The sequence below is a fragment of the Calonectris borealis genome, chromosome 20, assembly GCF_964195595.1.
Source record: "Calonectris borealis chromosome 20, bCalBor7.hap1.2, whole genome shotgun sequence".
In the NCBI taxonomy this organism is placed as follows: Eukaryota; Metazoa; Chordata; class Aves; order Procellariiformes; family Procellariidae; genus Calonectris; species Calonectris borealis.
Genome location: NC_134331.1, coordinates 8,168,358 through 8,189,243, shown reverse-complemented (window position 1 = coordinate 8,189,243; position 20,886 = coordinate 8,168,358). Strand labels below are relative to the sequence as shown.

The 20,886-nt window shown below is 56.9% G+C and overlaps 2 non-coding genes across 2 annotated transcripts; both read right to left on the bottom strand.

Moving 5' to 3' along the window:
• Positions 1-217: 217 nt before the first annotated feature.
• On the bottom strand, positions 218-299 carry TRNAS-GCU (transfer RNA serine (anticodon GCU)). The gene has a single exon. It is a non-coding gene; the product is annotated as a tRNA-Ser (tRNA).
• An 11,108-nt stretch (positions 300-11,407) lies between these two features.
• Positions 11,408-11,489, bottom strand: TRNAS-GCU (transfer RNA serine (anticodon GCU)). Its single transcript has one exon. It is a non-coding gene; the product is annotated as a tRNA-Ser (tRNA).
• Positions 11,490-20,886: the final 9,397 nt, after the last annotated feature.

Below are 20,886 nucleotides of genomic sequence, written 5' to 3'. Positions count from 1 at the left end.
GGAGAGGCTGACCGTCCTGTGAGTTCCCTGGATCCTCCTCCTTTCCCTTCTTGTTCCTCTTGCCTACGTGGAAGAGAGAAGAGGTTGAGGTGTGCCCTGAGCCACTTCAAAACCTTGCAAGTTCTTTTCAGGCAACTCTCCTCTCAAAACAAAGACTTACTTGGGGGCACACATCAAGCTCCTCACGTTCAGAAACCCTGACCATTGTTGGGCTGACCGACGAGGATGGGATTCGAACCCACGCGTGCAGAGCACAATGGATTAGCAGTCCATCGCCTTCACCACTCGGCCACCTCGTCAGCATGCTGCTGCTGCTCCTGCCACTGCTGCCACTGCCGCTGCCGCTGCTCCTGATCTTGTTGCTCCTGCTCCTGCTGCTCCTGCTCCGCTTCCTGCTTCAGCTCCAGCTCCTGCTCCGGCTCCTGCTCCTCCTCCTGATGCCTACACCTTTTTATACTGTTTGACACGGGAGAGAAGGAGCCAGCCTCCAGCTTTTGCCTTTTGGGACTGGTCCACTCTCCCAACAGCTAGGCTGAGTTCCGGGGACCTTTGGGAAATGGATCTCAGCGTTCACATCGGAAAATGACTGGAGAGCAGAGCCCCACCCTCCTTCCCAGGAAGGGACATGGGAGAGTGACCCCGGAGTGGCTCAGCGCCTCCAAAGGACTTGAGCCTGACTTTGAGATTAATTTGTCACCAGCCACGTTCCCCTCACATTCTGGAAGGATACCACCAGCTCGTATGGACAGGAGTCACTCACGCTGGACTGGTGGACTTTTCACCAGGGCAGAGCATGTGCCTCAGGCTTGGCCGTGGCGTCTCTGTGCTGTTCCCCCTGGCGCTCCCCCAGGATCTCATCACAGGCTGCTTCTCTCCCAGCACAGCTAAGAGTCGGGAACGAAGAGGGAGCTGAGGGGCACCAGCCCCACTGCACACAGCTCCTCTTTTCACCTGCCAGAGCTCCAGTGCTGCAGAGAGTTGAAACCACTGCACTGGTCCCCTGAGCCCAGACCTCTCTGTGCCTTGAAGGTCAGACCTCGAGCTGGGGAAATGGTGCAGAGGCCAGGCTTGCTGCCCCTGCTGGATAACAGAAAGGTGGGTATGGGTTTGCGCCCCGTGGGATGGACACCGATGGCAGGGCCCTGGGAGCCTCTCTTTCTCCTCCGCCTGGTTAATTCCTGTCCTGGACAAAGGGGAGGAGTGCACGGCCCTGGGGGCTGGGACCAGAACCACTTGCACCCTGGTCACTCCGAGTAGTTTCTCCAGCCCCAGCCCACCCCATGGGCCTGCAATTGCGGAGACACGTGAACAAGGAGGACTGGCAGATTCGGGATTGCCTCTGGCACATTCAGGAGCCCACAGCAGGAGGGAGGACTGGCCTGGGAAACGCAACGCTCTGCCGAGCTCCTTCCCCAGACTGCTGGCGCTCCCCGTTGTGGATATGAAAAATTCCTGGGATTCACTTTCTGGGTTCTTAACAAAGACTGTCCTAACAAAATAGCCGGGGCCATCATTGGCTCTCATTAATCCATCAGTCTGTTGCGTCCCTGCTGTAAGCAAAGCAGCAACAGAAAATTTGGGCTTCTTTCGTACTTTGTTTTGTGGCTTTCGAGGTGCGCCGATGAGTCATGGGGCTCCTTCCACAAGAGCTCTCAGCCCAACCTGGCCTTGTCTCCATTGTTATGGGATGTCAGGGGCGAAAGACGAGGCGCTCCAAACCCAGGAACTATGGAGAAACCCGTAGTTTGACCAAGGGAGGAACTCTTTTGGACACTCAGCTGGTTGGGATTGGAGAAGAGGGAAGAATGAAACATGACTCTCTTGCAAAGCTGATGCCCAATGTCTTTAATGAGAAAATCAAAGGAAAACGGAAAAGACGAGAGCTTAAGCAATGCATTTGGGAGGTTGAGTAAAGCTCAGAGAAGTGCTGCCATCTGAAGGAAAACCTCCATGCCAGGGATGCTTCTTTTCCAATTCCCCTCTAAGGCTCTGGCAATCATGCATCACCCAGACCCATTGCTACGGAAGGAATAGGAGGTAGTAGTTCATGGGGAGCGTAAGGCAAAGCAGAGCAAGACGGGGAAAGAGAGAGGCTTCTTTGGGAAGAGACGGAAGGCCAGCGCAGGGCCCTTCCTCCAGGTGGGAGCTCGCCTCCCCTGCAGACCATGGCCGCGCTCTCAGGGCCGGCTCCAGGGCTTTCCTCGAGGCTCCTGGCGCTCGACCACGGGCATGCAATCCACGGGTTTCAGCATAAGAGATTGCCCCGCCCCAGAGGCCCACAGAGCCCACGGCCCAGACCAGACCACCCAAAACCCCCCAGGCCCAGGGAGCCCCCAGAAGCGATGGGTACGCTGCCAGCGCTGAGGGAGCTCCCCACGGCAGCCGACGCGGTGGATCCCACGGCTGTGCTCTGAGGGAAGGAGCTGAGGATTGGGCCCGGCAGCGTCACCATCACTGGCGAGGGCTGGATCGCGACGCTGGAGTCGGCGCACCGGATGACGCATGGCTCGTTGCAGCTGTTGGCAAGCGGGGTTGGGCCGCAGGTGGCTGGCAGGCACGGGCTGTAGCACGACATGTCTCACGGAGGGAGGTGACCCTGCAAGACCGGGAGGGAGCAGAGGGCATTAGCTGCCGGGCCTTTCAAACCCCCAGCTTGGCTCCTCTGAGAATAGGCAGTGCCTGGGAGCTCAGCGGAGAGAGATTTGAGATGGGGCACAAGTCAAGAAAGCTGTCCAGCAGCAGGGCCCGCAATGGTGCCACAATGCAACTTCCTCTCCGCCGCCTTAACCTCCCCGCTGCCTGGTCACACCCTGCCGTATCTGAAGACCCCTTCTCTCACCCGCCTGGGATGTCTCACCCACGGGGACCTGGGCTAACTTGGCCGGCATTACTTGCCACGCCCCCATGAAATGCAGGGTCCCTCCCACTTGGTAAACATTCTCAAAGGCGGAAGCAGTGGCAGGGCCCAACAGTTGATGGACCTCCAGTGTCCCCTTCACAGAGGGCGTTTCTGGGCCTTTTGGTGGGCCTGCGATGGGTATTTGTTTGCCATTGAAGGGTGACCCGAGAGCGCCCGTCCAAACACAAGGAAGCTCCGCCTGTCTAAGTCAAGCTCCTTTGCAGCCTATACGGCAGCCGGCCTTGTCGCTCCCAGGCACGCCTGCCCCACGGAGGCACTCTGCTGCCTCCAGTTGCTCCTTTACCAAGGCTACGTCTGCAGGCTGCGAGGATATTTCCTTCTGCTCAGCCTTGAAGGCTGCCGTTGAAAATTTGGTAGGGAAGGCACCCCAGAGAGAGTCCTCAGTAAGCCCCCTCCCGGTATGAGGAAATGGATGCCAGGTTTTTCAGGCAGGTTGAGCATAACCTTGATGCTGTGGCCTTAGTCAGGGAAAGCTTTTCTGCTGCAGACCAAGAGGCTCCCTCTTCTTGGCATCGGACTGTGTACTTCCCAATCATCAGCCCTTGTACCAGCATCAATTTGTTCACTCAGCCACACGGCTCTCCTTCTCCGCCCCCGCCCTCGAGACCCCTGGTCTTGTCAGGTCAGGCTCCTCTCACCCGCTTCTCTCAGGAGGGGACATGCCTGACTAAAACGCAACAGGGCTTCTGAAGACAGCAGCCACTGCGGAAGAAGATGTCTATGGTGGGACTAGGTCTCCTGAGGAAGCCATTATTGTCATGCCAATAATGCATGAACTGCGGATGGTGGAGGAAGTGCCCGGTCGTTGGTTAGAGAGTGCTGGCCGTACGTCCTGAGCCTTGGAAAGAACCGCGGCTGGCAAAGCAACCAACCAATGCCCTGTTTCACATCCTAAACCATTCACCGAGGACAAGGGAGGCAAAATGCACGCAGCCCTCTCCACAAAAACTGTCCTGCCAACCGAGGAGACAAGAGGCAAAGTGAACGGAGACTTACCAACTTCACAGAGCAGAGGAAGGCACGAGGAGAGGATAGAGGAGCTGGGAGTTGGGCACACTTTTATACTGCGGCCCAGAGCCCTGGGGGAGGTGAAAAATGACACAAACATGAAGCATGTTGAGAAACAGCAGTTCTGGCTTCTCAAAGCTCTGCTGGTAGATGAAAGACGTGCCTCCTTTGCCTGAAATGCTTGGCTCCCTTTTCATCCTGGGTAGCACCAAAGTGATTTTGTTGATAGCAATTACGTTTCTTCCCCAGACCAACACTCGTTTGAGGCCTCATTCCAGTTGCTGATGAAGCCTTGCAACAGATTCAGGCCATGAGCAGGTGTTGTGCGTGTCCTGCCCTTCCTGGGGAACATGGCCACCGCTTACTTAGGACTTTGCCTGTGGAGCATGCCTGAAGGCCACTCAGAAGGGTCCCTCCTTGACGGGCTGAGCCCGACCCTGAGCAACACTGGTGCCTGCAGGCTATGGAGTTGTTCAGAGCCCAGCCAAGCCTCTGCAGGATGGCAGTTCCGCTGAGGGACAGAGAACGGAGGAGGCTCAGACCCCCGGGGTGATTGGAAGGTGATGGTCAAACAAAGCCCTCCTGCGGTCTGGAGAGAAACCCCGTTGTGTGCAGGGATGGGGACACTGAGGCCATTGCTGGAGTGGATCAGGCTACTCGGTGGCAGATCTCTGCTCCCCTCGGGCCTCGGGTGTGATGCACACACTTTCCAGCCATGCAAAGGGAGCCCAGCAGTTCAGCTGTTGTCTTCTGTGAGGAAAGGCCAGAGTGTTTTCTTTGGGAACTGCACAGCCCTTGCCTTGCCTGCCAGGACTTTACTCATTACTCTCCTGAGGAGAAGCAACGGCTCAACGTGGCCCTGGAAAACAACAAAGGAGCCTGCTGACTCATGCCTGACAGCGAGCCATCACCAAGTGGACCTGTTTGCTTCAGCACAGTCTTCCCAAACAACACTCGCCTTTGCATCGTTGCCAAGTGGCTTGTTGAAGTCACTGACCCAGGGGGTCTGCCTTGTTTTCCCTGGCTCCGGGACGGGTTGGCTCCGGGACGGATTGGCACACTCAGGGCCCTTTAATTGCAAGGTGGCACCAGCAGACCACCTCAGAGTCACCCGTGAGTCACCAAAAAGTGCTGAGGCTCTATGAGAGACCTCAGCTCCACCGCGGTGCGAATCATCCATGCACCGGCATCAGGGGCTCTGAGGGAAATGGATTCAGGCGTGCAGAGCACCCTAGGCGCAACCTCATGTCCGCATTCCTGCAGAAATGCAGCTTTTTGTGCAGTGTTGTCATGGCTGTTAGCATCTTGCCCAACCCCTTGGTGACGCCTTGAAATCCTGTCATGCTCCTTGGTGAAACAGCAGCCAAAGGAGGACAGTACGGACGTGCCCTGACATTCCCACTCCTGGACATTTCTGGAGCACAGACCAAATGGAGGCAAGCTGCCGCCCTGTGCTGGTTTTGGCTGGGATAGAGTTCATTTTCTTCACAGTAGCTAGTATGAGGTGATGTTTGGGATTTGAGAAATCAGTGAAACACTGAAAACAGTGTTGATAATACGGGAATGTTTTTGTTATTGCTGAGCAGTGCTTACACAGCGTCAAGGCCTTTTCTGCTTCTCCCACCAGCGAGTGGGCTGGAGGTGCCCAAGAAGTTGGGAAGGGACACAGCTGGGAGAGCTGACCCCAGCTGACCAAAAGGATATTCCATACCATATGACGTCATGCTCAGCATGTAAAGTTGGGGGAAGAAGAAGGAATGGGGGGGGCATTTGGAGTGATGGCGTTTGTCTTCCCAAGTAACCGTTATGCATGATGGAGCCCTGCTTTCCTGGAGGTGGCTGAACACCTGCCTGCCGATGGGAAGTAGTGAATGAATTCCTTGTTTTGCTTTGCTTGCGTGGGCGGCTTTTGCTTTACCTGTTAAACTGTCTTTGTCTCAACCCACGAGTTTTCTCACTTTTACCCTTCCGCTTCTCTCCCCCATCCCACCGGGGGCTGAGCGAGTGGCTGTGTGGTGCTTAGTTGTCGGCTGGGGTGAAACCACGACACACCCGGATGTGTCCAGGGCCTGGGAAGCCTGCTTTTTTGACAGACCGGTGTGACAGACCACCGGACGGAGGCTGCAGCCACTGAGTGGCACCAGATGGTGCTCCCTGCTACCCTGCGAGACACAGAGGAGACTGTGCCAGTCTGGAAAGGTGTGGGGGGAGCTCAAAGGCCAGGCGCGTGTCACCAGCCCTGAGAGCGGCCTGGAAAAAGCCTCTGACTGCCCATGCCGCTTGGGAAGATGGGCCACCCGGGCGGCCGTGCCGCTTTGGGGAAGGGCCTTGGAAGGGGGATGTTGTCTTCTCCTGCAAGGGATTGATGACTCTGTCTCACTTCTGCTATCGTTTCCAGCAGGGCCATGCTCTGGGGCTGTTGTGCCATCCTGCCGGGACGGTCGACCCAGTGCCGCAGCTCACAGCAGAAACGTGCTCACTCCGTACAGGCAGAAACAGGTCCCAGGAGTCAGTATGGTGCCAGGGTGGGAGGCAGCCACCCGTGCCCCTTTTCCAGGTGGAACTGGAAGTGCATTGACAAAGCAGCCCAGTGATGCTCCCTCCTGAAAGGCTCTGACGCTCTGTGAGGAACATGCGACGCACTCGAAGCCCAGCGTGTCCTCAACGGAAGGGCAGGGAAGTGGCTGCCTATCTCTTCCAGCCCCCAAAGCCCCAAGATGTGGCCCTCTGAGAGGTGGCCCAGCCCCGCAGAAGAGGCACAGCCTGCCCACAGCAATCTCCGTGGGGGAAGCTGCCAGCAGGAACCAGCCCCAAGGGAAACTCCGCAAATGGGACAGCCTGCCCTATGGCTGCTCTGTTCTCGGCCGGTGCGCTAATGGATGAGCGCTCAAACTACTGATGTGCACCAGCAAATGCCAAAGGCTGCGGTGGGTAAGGGGAGAAGTTGAGTACAGCCTTGCTGCTCCTCCCTCTCTGCTCTCCCTTCTGGCAATTGAGAGGTCGTGCAAAGAGGAGCAGACGCCAGGACAGACACTCTGCTCCTCACGTAGCCTCCTTTGCCACCAGACAGGAGCATGACACAGCCTGTCAGAGCCCCGCTACAGCAGGCAGTGACTACCATCGCTGGGCTGCTCTCCTCCTTGGCCTGCCATCCTGCCCCGCTGCTGGATGCGAGAAGGGAGGGCAGGCATTCCTCTACCGCATGAGGAGCCTGGCATTTGCTGCGCCTGAGCAAAGCTGAGGCAGCGGGAGAGGGCACATGCATCCACCTGTCTCAGCAGGCGTGTAGTAACACCCGAGGGCAGGAAGCGGACAGCACAGGCCCATCCTTGCTCCGCAAGCTGCCTTCTGCTTTGAACTGCAGCCACAGGAGGACACGTCCTTCCCAGGGCTGGCAAGGCAACCGAAAGTGAAAAGCACCCTCAGTCAAATGCCCGCGAGTTTACTCCTCAGCCACTTTGACCTTGCACCCTTGGGGCTGACTACCCACTTTGAGAACGAGAATTCTGAGAATGAGAACTGACAGATTTCCATAGAACAAGACCTTTTTTTTTTCCCTCCCCTTCCCCTTTTTTCTTTTGTTTTCAGGCCACCACAGAGCTACCTGGCCACCTCTAGGAATGGTCCCAGTGCTCCCATCCCTTCACACAGTGGCGCTTCTCTCCATCTCACAGAGGGTCCTTCTTTGGCCTTCACCTTCCAATCCCTCTGGGGATCTGAGTCCCCTCCTTTCCGTGTCCCTTGGCCAGGCAGGCATCCAGCTGGGGCTTGGCTGACTGCCGAGCCCTTCCATGGCCCTGCGGGGCCTTGTGTTTCTCAGGGTCAGCCGCAGCCCTTCAACAGGAGACCCACGTGAGTGGCCTTGGTCAGGAGTGCTCCAGAGCTGAAGGTCTGACTGAGAGTGGCAGTCACGTTCCCCGGCAAGGATGTGCACAACCCCCCCACAGGGCCTGGAGCTACTGAAACCCTTCCCTGCGAACTGGCGTGGGACCTCAAATGACCGTTGTTTTGAGGAGCCAGCATCTAATGCATCACTGTGCTCTCAGCCAATAGGGAAATACAAGCCAGACCTTTCAGGTGAAAGAGACAAGTTCTTCACCTCTTGGCTGTGCTTTGCAAGCCTCAAATTACTGTTTGTTAACGTGCTTCACAAAGAAGGTGTGTTCCAAGTCTCCTGAGGCCCTGGCTCACCGTATAAAAAGCCTGTGCCACTCCAGGCTCTTCCATCCACATCTCTTCCCTTGCTCTCCACGGTGAACTTGGTAAGTCTGAACTCACTCCTTCTCTTCCTGCTGGTAGGATTTCTGTCAGCGGGACTGCTTCCCTTCTGTGCGTGGTCCTTCTGATGCGTGGTCCAGGCTTGAAAACACACTGTGCTTCCCTCTTCTGGGAGGTGAGATGGTGAGGGAAGAGGGAAGGCTTTGTGCCCTTCTGAGAGGGAGTCAGTTGGGCTCTTTTGTAGCAGAGGCTCTGCTGAAGTCTGAGGCTGGACAACCAGTACCCTCTAACTGGTCACCAGCTGCTTCCTCCCCATCCATAGTGCAGTGACCGGCTTTGGTCACTCTTGGCATGGAAAGGAACTTCCCAGGGAGATCTGGCCCTACCCAGGCACTGCCTATTCTCAGAGGAGCCAAGCTGGGGGTCTGAAAGGCCCGGCAGCTAATGCCCTCTGCTCCCTCCCGGTCTTGCAGGGTCACCTCCCTCCGTGAGACATGTCGTGCTACAGCCCGTGCCTGCCAGCCACCTGCGGCCCAACCCCGCTTGCCAACAGCTGCAACGAGCCATGCGTCATCCGGTGCGCCGACTCCAGCGTCGCGATCCAGCCCTCGCCAGTGATGGTGACGCTGCCGGGCCCAATCCTCAGCTCCTTCCCTCAGAGCACAGCCGTGGGATCCACCGCGTCGGCTGCCGTGGGGAGCTCCCTCAGTGCTGGCAGCGTGCCCATCGCTTCTGGGGGCTCCCTGGGCCTGGGGGGTTTTGGGTGGTCTGGTCTGGGCCGTGGGCTCTGTGGGCCTCTGGGGCGGGGCAATCTCTTATGCTGAAACCCGTGGATTGCATGCCCGTGGTCGAGCGCCAGGAGCCTCGAGGAAAGCCCTGGAGCCGGCCCTGAGAGCGCGGCCATGGTCTGCAGAGGAGGCGAGCTCCCACCTGGAGGAAGGGCCCTGCGCTGGCCTTCCGTCTCTTCCCAAAGAAGCCTCTCTCTTTCCCCGTCTTGCTCTGCTTTGCCTTACGCTCCCCATGAACTACTACCTCCTATTCCTTCCGTAGCAATGGGTCTGGGTGATGCATGATTGCCAGAGCCTTGGAGGGGAATTGGAAAAGAAGCATCCCTGGCGTGGAGGTTTTCCTTCAGATGGCAGCACTTCTCTGAGCTTTACTCAACCTCCCAAATGCATTGCTTAAGCTCTCGTCTTTTCCGTTTTCCTTTGATTTTCTCATTAAAGACATTGGGCATCAGCTTTGCAAGAGAGTCATGTTTCATTCTCCCCTCTGCTCCAATCCCAACCAGCTGAGTGTCCAAAAGAGTTCCTCCCTTGGTCAAACTACGGGTTTCTCCATAGTTCCTGGGTTTGAGAGCACCTCGTCTTTCGCCCCTGACATCCCATAGCAATGGAGACAAGGCCAGGTTGGGCTGAGAGCTCTTGTGGAAGGAGCCCCATGACTCATCGGCGCACCTCAAAAGCCACAAAACAAAGTACAAAGGAAGCCCAAATTTTCTGTTGAATGTCCCTGTTGCTGCTTTGCTTACAGCAGGGACTCTTTACAGAAGGAGAGGCTCCCAAGGCCCTGCCATCGGTGTACACTCTGGGGCTTCAAACAACGTATGAAGAAAGCCCGAATATTCACAGAATCATAGAATCGCCCCGATTGGTAGGGACGTCAAATGATCCTCTGGGCCAACCTTTTGTGGGCAAGGGAGCCTAGATGTGATTATCTAGCACCCTGTCCAATCGTATCTTGAAAACCGCCAGTCACGGGCACTCTACCACATCCCTGGGGAGGTTGTGGCACTGAATGATTGTTCTCACTGTAAAAAATGTCTTTCTCACATCAAGGCGAAACCTCTCTTGGTTGCTCCCCGTCCTCTCCATGTGGCTGTTTGTCAAGAGAGAGAGTCTGCGTCCTCTTTGTAGCGGCTTTTAAGGCCTGGAAAATTGTGGTGAGTGCAGGGGAAGAGCATCACAGGACAGCACGAGACTCAGTATGGGATATTTTGGGGGAGGAACCAGAGGTGGGGGAAGGGAGGGTTCAGGGTGGTAGTGGGAGGAAGAAACGTGAGAAAACTAGAGGGAAGATGGGATATAACATGGCTGTCACTCAAGAATTGGCTGCTGTTCAGGATGCTTGCCTGGCCATGCTCGGCTTCTGAACCGTGCAGCGTGTCGTGTGTTCTTCTTAAGTTCTATTCCTAACTATTTTCCCTGTCGAGAGGCTCTCTGTTCTGTGTGTATGTGCGTGTGTGGAAGTCTAGGCACCAGCAACTAGAGTGAAACCACAGGTCACGGTGGTTCCTGTCTCGGTGGTGCCTGTCACTGGAGTGGGTCCAGAGGTCTTTGGCACTGTTTGTCTGGGGTGCCGGCACCTGGACAGACCAGGGTGAGTGGAAATAACGTGTCAGCAAGTGGAGCGTGTGAGGGTATGCAAGTCAGTGCACACTGCCTGGGTTGATCGGTGTGGTCGGCCATGTGTATACAGGTTGTAGGCATGGATCTGCGTGTGTGTATGTGTGCCTCCTGGGAGGCATGCTCAGCCTCGCTGCTGGCTGGGCCTGGGGGCATGGAGCTGTGGCAGCCTGAGCTCTGCTGGGCTTCTGGGTTCAGCGGCCACCGAACAGAAGGGGATCCTTCTGGGCTGTCCAAACTGCCAACCAAGCTCATCTGTCGATGAGAAAGAGTTCTGCTCTTCTTCTCTTCCCTGAGGCTGGCCGGGTGAGATTAAGGTGCCGATGAAGAAGCTGACCTCTCCGCAGCAGGCAGCCCCTTTCTCATCTCCCACAAACTCTCCCTCTGGATTCAGACCCAACTGGGCTGGCTGTGGGGGCAGTGGTCCCCTTTACCTGGCTCGCAGGCCTTAGGGATATGCGAGGCTGGCGGGGGCGGTGGGTAGGGAGGTGGGGTCAGCAGCGTTCTGAGCTCTGAGCCCCTTGGCCAAACCCCAGTCTCTTCTTCTCGCATTTTGTTTGCATGCTGGTGTGTCCAGGCACGCTGCTCACAGGTGCTGATCACCAGGATGTTTTGCTCTATCATCTTCTGAGGGATTGAGGAGAGGCTGACCGTCCTGTGAGTTCCCTGGATCCTCCTCCTTTCCCTTCTTGTTCCTCTTGCCTACGTGGAAGAGAGAAGAGGTTGAGGTGTGCCCTGAGCCACTTCAAAACCTTGCAAGTTCTTTTCAGGCAACTCTCCTCTCAAAACAAAGACTTACTTGGGGGCACACATCAAGCTCCTCACGTTCAGAAACCCTGACCATTGTTGGGCTGACCGACGAGGATGGGATTCGAACCCACGCGTGCAGAGCACAATGGATTAGCAGTCCATCGCCTTCACCACTCGGCCACCTCGTCAGCATGCTGCTGCTGCTCCTGCCACTGCTGCCACTGCCGCTGCTGCTGCTCCTGATCTTGTTGCTCCTGCTCCTGCTGCTCCTGCTCCGCTTCCTGCTTCAGCTCCAGCTCCTGCTCCGGCTCCTGCTCCTCCTCCTGATGCCTACACCTTTTTATACTGTTTGACACGGGAGAGAAGGAGCCAGCCTCCAGCTTTTGCCTTTTGGGACTGGTCCACTCTCCCAACAGCTAGGCTGAGTTCCGGGGACCTTTGGGAAATGGATCTCAGCGTTCACATCGGAAAATGACTGGAGAGCAGAGCCCCACCCTCCTTCCCAGGAAGGGACATGGGAGAGTGACCCCGGAGTGGCTCAGCGCCTCCAAAGGACTTGAGCCTGACTTTGAGATTAATTTGTCACCAGCCACGTTCCCCTCACATTCTGGAAGGATACCACCAGCTCGTATGGACAGGAGTCACTCACGCTGGACTGGTGGACTTTTCACCAGGGCAGAGCATGTGCCTCAGGCTTGGCCGTGGCGTCTCTGTGCTGTTCCCCCTGGCGCTCCCCCAGGATCTCATCACAGGCTGCTTCTCTCCCAGCACAGCTAAGAGTCGGGAACGAAGAGGGAGCTGAGGGGCACCAGCCCCACTGCACACAGCTCCTCTTTTCACCTGCCAGAGCTCCAGTGCTGCAGAGAGTTGAAACCACTGCACTGGTCCCCTGAGCCCAGACCTCTCTGTGCCTTGAAGGTCAGACCTCGAGCTGGGGAAATGGTGCAGAGGCCAGGCTTGCTGCCCCTGCTGGATAACAGAAAGGTGGGTATGGGTTTGCGCCCCGTGGGATGGACACCGATGGCAGGGCCCTGGGAGCCTCTCTTTCTCCTCCGCCTGGTTAATTCCTGTCCTGGACAAAGGGGAGGAGTGCACGGCCCTGGGGGCTGGGACCAGAACCACTTGCACCCTGGTCACTCCGAGTAGTTTCTCCAGCCCCAGCCCACCCCATGGGCCTGCAATTGCGGAGACACGTGAACAAGGAGGACTGGCAGATTCGGGATTGCCTCTGGCACATTCAGGAGCCCACAGCAGGAGGGAGGACTGGCCTGGGAAACGCAACGCTCTGCCGAGCTCCTTCCCCAGACTGCTGGCGCTCCCCGTTGTGGATATGAAAAATTCCTGGGATTCACTTTCTGGGTTCTTAACAAAGACTGTCCTAACAAAATAGCCGGGGCCATCATTGGCTCTCATTAATCCATCAGTCTGTTGCGTCCCTGCTGTAAGCAAAGCAGCAACAGAAAATTTGGGCTTCTTTCGTACTTTGTTTTGTGGCTTTCGAGGTGCGCCGATGAGTCATGGGGCTCCTTCCACAAGAGCTCTCAGCCCAACCTGGCCTTGTCTCCATTGTTATGGGATGTCAGGGGCGAAAGACGAGGCGCTCCAAACCCAGGAACTATGGAGAAACCCGTAGTTTGACCAAGGGAGGAACTCTTTTGGACACTCAGCTGGTTGGGATTGGAGAAGAGGGAAGAATGAAACATGACTCTCTTGCAAAGCTGATGCCCAATGTCTTTAATGAGAAAATCAAAGGAAAACGGAAAAGACGAGAGCTTAAGCAATGCATTTGGGAGGTTGAGTAAAGCTCAGAGAAGTGCTGCCATCTGAAGGAAAACCTCCATGCCAGGGATGCTTCTTTTCCAATTCCCCTCTAAGGCTCTGGCAATCATGCATCACCCAGACCCATTGCTACGGAAGGAATAGGAGGTAGTAGTTCATGGGGAGCGTAAGGCAAAGCAGAGCAAGACGGGGAAAGAGAGAGGCTTCTTTGGGAAGAGACGGAAGGCCAGCGCAGGGCCCTTCCTCCAGGTGGGAGCTCGCCTCCCCTGCAGACCATGGCCGCGCTCTCAGGGCCGGCTCCAGGGCTTTCCTCGAGGCTCCTGGCGCTCGACCACGGGCATGCAATCCACGGGTTTCAGCATAAGAGATTGCCCCGCCCCAGAGGCCCACAGAGCCCACGGCCCAGACCAGACCACCCAAAACCCCCTAGGCCCAGGGAGCCCCCAGAAGCGATGGGTACGCTGCCAGCGCTGAGGGAGCTCCCCACGGCAGCCGACGCGGTGGATCCCACGGCTGTGCTCTGAGGGAAGGAGCTGAGGATTGGGCCCGGCAGCGTCACCATCACTGGCGAGGGCTGGATCGCGACGCTGGAGTCGGCGCACCGGATGACGCATGGCTCGTTGCAGCTGTTGGCAAGCGGGGTTGGGCCGCAGGTGGCTGGCAGGCACGGGCTGTAGCACGACATGTCTCACGGAGGGAGGTGACCCTGCAAGACCGGGAGGGAGCAGAGGGCATTAGCTGCCGGGCCTTTCAAACCCCCAGCTTGGCTCCTCTGAGAATAGGCAGTGCCTGGGAGCTCAGCGGAGAGAGATTTGAGATGGGGCACAAGTCAAGAAAGCTGTCCAGCAGCAGGGCCCGCAATGGTGCCACAATGCAACTTCCTCTCCGCCGCCTTAACCTCCCCGCTGCCTGGTCACACCCTGCCGTATCTGAAGACCCCTTCTCTCACCCGCCTGGGATGTCTCACCCACGGGGACCTGGGCTAACTTGGCCGGCATTACTTGCCACGCCCCCATGAAATGCAGGGTCCCTCCCACTTGGTAAACATTCTCAAAGGCGGAAGCAGTGGCAGGGCCCAACAGTTGATGGACCTCCAGTGTCCCCTTCACAGAGGGCGTTTCTGGGCCTTTTGGTGGGCCTGCGATGGGTATTTGTTTGCCATTGAAGGGTGACCCGAGAGCGCCCGTCCAAACACAAGGAAGCTCCGCCTGTCCAAGTCAAGCTCCTTTGCAGCCTATACGGCAGCCGGCCTTGTCGCTCCCAGGCACGCCTGCCCCACGGAGGCACTCTGCTGCCTCCAGTTGCTCCTTTACCAAGGCTACGTCTGCAGGCTGCGAGGATATTTCCTTCTGCTCAGCCTTGAAGGCTGCCGTTGAAAATTTGGTAGGGAAGGCACCCCAGAGAGAGTCCTCAGTAAGCCCCCTCCCGGTATGAGGAAATGGATGCCAGGTTTTTCAGGCAGGTTGAGCATAACCTTGATGCTGTGGCCTTAGTCAGGGAAAGCTTTTCTGCTGCAGACCAAGAGGCTCCCTCTTCTTGGCATCGGACTGTGTACTTCCCAATCATCAGCCCTCGTACCAGCATCAATTTGTTCACTCAGCCACACGGCTCTCCTTCTCCGCCCCCGCCCTCGAGACCCCTGGTCTTGTCAGGTCAGGCTCCTCTCACCCGCTTCTCTCAGGAGGGGACATGCCTGACTAAAACGCAACAGGGCTTCTGAAGACAGCAGCCACTGCGGAAGAAGATGTCTATGGTGGGACTAGGTCTCCTGAGGAAGCCATTATTGTCATGCCAATAATGCATGAACTGCGGATGGTGGAGGAAGTGCCCGGTCGTTGGTTAGAGAGTGCTGGCCGTACGTCCTGAGCCTTGGAAAGAACCGCGGCTGGCAAAGCAACCAACCAATGCCCTGTTTCACATCCTAAACCATTCACCGAGGACAAGGGAGGCAAAATGCACGCAGCCCTCTCCACAAAAACTGTCCTGCCAACCGAGGAGACAAGAGGCAAAGTGAACGGAGACTTACCAACTTCACAGAGCAGAGGAAGGCACGAGGAGAGGATAGAGGAGCTGGGAGTTGGGCACACTTTTATACTGCGGCCCAGAGCCCTGGGGGAGGTGAAAAATGACACAAACATGAAGCATGTTGAGAAACAGCAGTTCTGGCTTCTCAAAGCTCTGCTGGTAGATGAAAGACGTGCCTCCTTTGCCTGAAATGCTTGGCTCCCTTTTCATCCTGGGTAGCACCAAAGTGATTTTGTTGATAGCAATTACGTTTCTTCCCCAGACCAACACTCGTTTGAGGCCTCATTCCAGTTGCTGATGAAGCCTTGCAACAGATTCAGGCCATGAGCAGGTGTTGTGCGTGTCCTGCCCTTCCTGGGGAACATGGCCACCGCTTACTTAGGACTTTGCCTGTGGAGCATGCCTGAAGGCCACTCAGAAGGGTCCCTCCTTGACGGGCTGAGCCCGACCCTGAGCAACACTGGTGCCTGCAGGCTATGGAGTTGTTCAGAGCCCAGCCAAGCCTCTGCAGGATGGCAGTTCCGCTGAGGGACAGAGAACGGAGGAGGCTCAGACCCCCGGGGTGATTGGAAGGTGATGGTCAAACAAAGCCCTCCTGCGGTCTGGAGAGAAACCCCGTTGTGTGCAGGGATGGGGACACTGAGGCCATTGCTGGAGTGGATCAGGCTACTCGGTGGCAGATCTCTGCTCCCCTCGGGCCTCGGGTGTGATGCACACACTTTCCAGCCATGCAAAGGGAGCCCAGCAGTTCAGCTGTTGTCTTCTGTGAAGAAAGGCCAGAGTGTTTTCTTTGGGAACTGCACAGCCCTTGCCTTGCCTGCCAGGACTTTACTCATTACTCTCCTGAGGAGAAGCAACGGCTCAACGTGGCCCTGGAAAACAACAAAGGAGCCTGCTGACTCATGCCTGACAGCGAGCCATCACCAAGTGGACCTGTTTGCTTCAGCACAGTCTTCCCAAACAACACTCGCCTTTGCATCGTTGCCAAGTGGCTTGTTGAAGTCACTGACCCAGGGGGTCTGCCTTGTTTTCCCTGGCTCCGGGACGGGTTGGCTCCGGGACGGATTGGCACACTCAGGGCCCTTTAATTGCAAGGTGGCACCAGCAGACCACCTCAGAGTCACCCGTGAGTCACCAAAAAGTGCTGAGGCTCTATGAGAGACCTCAGCTCCACCGCGGTGCGAATCATCCATGCACCGGCATCAGGGGCTCTGAGGGAAATGGATTCAGGCGTGCAGAGCACCCTAGGCGCAACCTCATGTCCGCATTCCTGCAGAAATGCAGCTTTTTGTGCAGTGTTGTCATGGCTGTTAGCATCTTGCCCAACCCCTTGGTGACGCCTTGAAATCCTGTCATGCTCCTTGGTGAAACAGCAGCCAAAGGAGGACAGTACGGACGTGCCCTGACATTCCCACTCCTGGACATTTCTGGAGCACAGACCAAATGGAGGCAAGCTGCCGCCCTGTGCTGGTTTTGGCTGGGATAGAGTTCATTTTCTTCACAGTAGCTAGTATGAGGTGATGTTTGGGATTTGAGAAATCAGTGAAACACTGAAAACAGTGTTGATAATACGGGAATGTTTTTGTTATTGCTGAGCAGTGCTTACACAGCGTCAAGGCCTTTTCTGCTTCTCCCACCAGCGAGTGGGCTGGAGGTGCCCAAGAAGTTGGGAAGGGACACAGCTGGGAGAGCTGACCCCAGCTGACCAAAAGGATATTCCATACCATATGACGTCATGCTCAGCATGTAAAGTTGGGGGAAGAAGAAGGAATGGGGGGGGCATTTGGAGTGATGGCGTTTGTCTTCCCAAGTAACCGTTATGCATGATGGAGCCCTGCTTTCCTGGAGGTGGCTGAACACCTGCCTGCCGATGGGAAGTAGTGAATGAATTCCTTGTTTTGCTTTGCTTGCGTGGGCGGCTTTTGCTTTACCTGTTAAACTGTCTTTGTCTCAACCCACGAGTTTTCTCACTTTTACCCTTCCGCTTCTCTCCCCCATCCCACCGGGGGCTGAGCGAGTGGCTGTGTGGTGCTTAGTTGTCGGCTGGGGTGAAACCACGACACACCCGGATGTGTCCAGGGCCTGGGAAGCCTGCTTTTTTGACAGACCGGTGTGACAGACCACCGGACGGAGGCTGCAGCCACTGAGTGGCACCAGATGGTGCTCCCTGCTACCCTGCGAGACACAGAGGAGACTGTGCCAGTCTGGAAAGGTGTGGGGGGAGCTCAAAGGCCAGGCGCGTGTCACCAGCCCTGAGAGCGGCCTGGAAAAAGCCTCTGACTGCCCGTGCCGCTTGGGAAGATGGGCCACCCGGGCGGCCGTGCCGCTTTGGGGAAGGGCCTTGGAAGGGGGATGTTGTCTTCTCCTGCAAGGGATTGATGACTCTGTCTCACTTCTGCTATCGTTTCCAGCAGGGCCATGCTCTGGGGCTGTTGTGCCATCCTGCCGGGACGGTCGACCCAGTGCCGCAGCTCACAGCAGAAACGTGCTCACTCCGTACAGGCAGAAACAGGTCCCAGGAGTCAGTATGGTGCCAGGGTGGGAGGCAGCCACCCGTGCCCCTTTTCCAGGTGGAACTGGAAGTGCATTGACAAAGCAGCCCAGTGATGCTCCCTCCTGAAAGGCTCTGACGCTCTGTGAGGAACATGCGACGCACTCGAAGCCCAGCGTGTCCTCAACGGAAGGGCAGGGAAGTGGCTGCCTATCTCTTCCAGCCCCCAAAGCCCCAAGATGTGGCCCTCTGAGAGGTGGCCCAGCCCCGCAGAAGAGGCACAGCCTGCCCACAGCAATCTCCGTGGGGGAAGCTGCCAGCAGGAACCAGCCCCAAGGGAAACTCCGCAAATGGGACAGCCTGCCCTATGGCTGCTCTGTTCTCGGCCGGTGCGCTAATGGATGAGCGCTCAAACTACTGATGTGCACCAGCAAATGCCAAAGGCTGCGGTGGGTAAGGGGAGAAGTTGAGTACAGCCTTGCTGCTCCTCCCTCTCTGCTCTCCCTTCTGGCAATTGAGAGGTCGTGCAAAGAGGAGCAGACGCCAGGACAGACACTCTGCTCCTCACGTAGCCTCCTTTGCCACCAGACAGGAGCATGACACAGCCTGTCAGAGCCCCGCTACAGCAGGCAGTGACTACCATCGCTGGGCTGCTCTCCTCCTTGGCCTGCCATCCTGCCCCGCTGCTGGATGCGAGAAGGGAGGGCAGGCATTCCTCTACCGCATGAGGAGCCTGGCATTTGCTGCGCCTGAGCAAAGCTGAGGCAGCGGGAGAGGGCACATGCATCCACCTGTCTCAGCAGGCGTGTGGTAACACCCGAGGGCAGGAAGCGGACAGCACAGGCCCATCCTTGCTCCGCAAGCTGCCTTCTGCTTTGAACTGCAGCCACAGGAGGACACGTCCTTCCCAGGGCTGGCAAGGCAACCGAAAGTGAAAAGCACCCTCAGTCAAATGCCCGCGAGTTTACTCCTCAGCCACTTTGACCTTGCACCCTTGGGGCTGACTACCCACTTTGAGAACGAGAATTCTGAGAATGAGAACTGACAGATTTCCATAGAACAAGACCTTTTTTTTTTCCCTCCCCTTCCCCTTTTTTCTTTTGTTTTCAGGCCACCACAGAGCTACCTGGCCACCTCTAGGAATGGTCCCAGTGCTCCCATCCCTTCACACAGTGGCGCTTCTCTCCATCTCACAGAGGGTCCTTCTTTGGCCTTCACCTTCCAATCCCTCTGGGGATCTGAGTCCCCTCCTTTCCGTGTCCCTTGGCCAGGCAGGCATCCAGCTGGGGCTTGGCTGACTGCCGAGCCCTTCCATGGCCCTGCGGGGCCTTGTGTTTCTCAGGGTCAGCCGCAGCCCTTCAACAGGAGACCCACGTGAGTGGCCTTGGTCAGGAGTGCTCCAGAGCTGAAGGTCTGACTGAGAGTGGCAGTCACGTTCCCCGGCAAGGATGTGCACAACCCCCCCACAGGGCCTGGAGCTACTGAAACCCTTCCCTGCGAACTGGCGTGGGACCTCAAATGACCGTTGTTTTGAGGAGCCAGCATCTAATGCATCACTGTGCTCTCAGCCAATAGGGAAATACAAGCCAGACCTTTCAGGTGAAAGAGACAAGTTCTTCACCTCTTGGCTGTGCTTTGCAAGCCTCAAATTACTGTTTGTTAACGTGCTTCACAAAGAAGGTGTGTTCCAAGTCTCCTGAGGCCCTGGCTCACCGTATAAAAAGCCTGTGCCACTCCAGGCTCTTCCATCCACATCTCTTCCCTTGCTCTCCACGGTGAACTTGGTAAGTCTGAACTCACTCCTTCTCTTCCTGCTGGTAGGATTTCTGTCAGCGGGACTGCTTCCCTTCTGTGCGTGGTCCTTCTGATGCGTGGTCCAGGCTTGAAAACACACTGTGCTTCCCTCTTCTGGGAGGTGAGATGGTGAGGGAAGAGGGAAGGCTTTGTGCCCTTCTGAGAGGGAGTCAGTTGGGCTCTTTTGTAGCAGAGGCTCTGCTGAAGTCTGAGGCTGGACAACCAGTACCCTCTAACTGGTCACCAGCTGCTTCCTCCCCATCCATAGTGCAGTGACCGGCTTTGGTCACTCTTGGCATGGAAAGGAACTTCCCAGGGAGATCTGGCCCTACCCAGGCACTGCCTATTCTCAGAGGAGCCAAGCTGGGGGTCTGAAAGGCCCGGCAGCTAATGCCCTCTGCTCCCTCCCGGTCTTGCAGGGTCACCTCCCTCCGTGAGACATGTCGTGCTACAGCCCGTGCCTGCCAGCCACCTGCGGCCCAACCCCGCTTGCCAACAGCTGCAACGAGCCATGCGTCATCCGGTGCGCCGACTCCAGCGTCGCGATCCAGCCCTCGCCAGTGATGGTGACGCTGCCGGGCCCAATCCTCAGCTCCTTCCCTCAGAGCACAGCCGTGGGATCCACCGCGTCGGCTGCCGTGGGGAGCTCCCTCAGCGCTGGCAGCGTGCCCATCGCTTCTGGGGGCTCCCTGGGCCTGGGGGGTTTTGGGTGGTCTGGTCTGGGCCGTGGGCTCTGTGGGCCTCTGGGGCGGGGCAATCTCTTATGCTGAAACCCGTGGATTGCATGCCCGTGGTCGAGCGCCAGGAGCCTCGAGGAAAGCCCTGGAGCCGGCCCTGAGAGCGCGGCCATGGTCTGCAGAGGAGGCGAGCTCCCACCTGGAGGAAGGGCCCTGCGCTGGCCTTCCGTCTCTTCCCAAAGAAGCCTCTCTCTTTCCCCGTCTTGCTCTGCTTTGCCTTACGCTCCCCATGAACTACTACCTCCTATTCCTTCCGTAGCAATGGGTCTGGGTGATGCATGATTGCCAGAGCCTTGGAGGGGAATTGGAAAAGAAGCATCCCTGGCGTGGAGGTTTTCCTTCAGATGGCAGCACTTCTCTGAGCTTTACTCAACCTCCCAAATGCATTGCTTAAGCTCTCGTCTTTTCCGTTTTCCTTTGATTTTCTCATTAAAGACATTGGGCATCAGCTTTGCAAGAGAGTCATGTTTCATTCTCCCCTCTGCTCCAATCCCAACCAGCTGAGTGTCCAAAAGAGTTCCTCCCTTGGTCAAACTACGGGTTTCTCCATAGTTCCTGGGTTTGAGAGCACCTCGTCTTTCGCCCCTGACATCCCATAGCAATGGAGACAAGGCCAGGTTGGGCTGAGAGCTCTTGTGGAAGGAGCCCCATGACTCATCGGCGCACCTCAAAAGCCACAAAACAAAGTACAAAGGAAGCCCAAATTTTCTGTTGAATGTCCCTGTTGCTGCTTTGCTTACAGCAGGGACTCTTTACAGA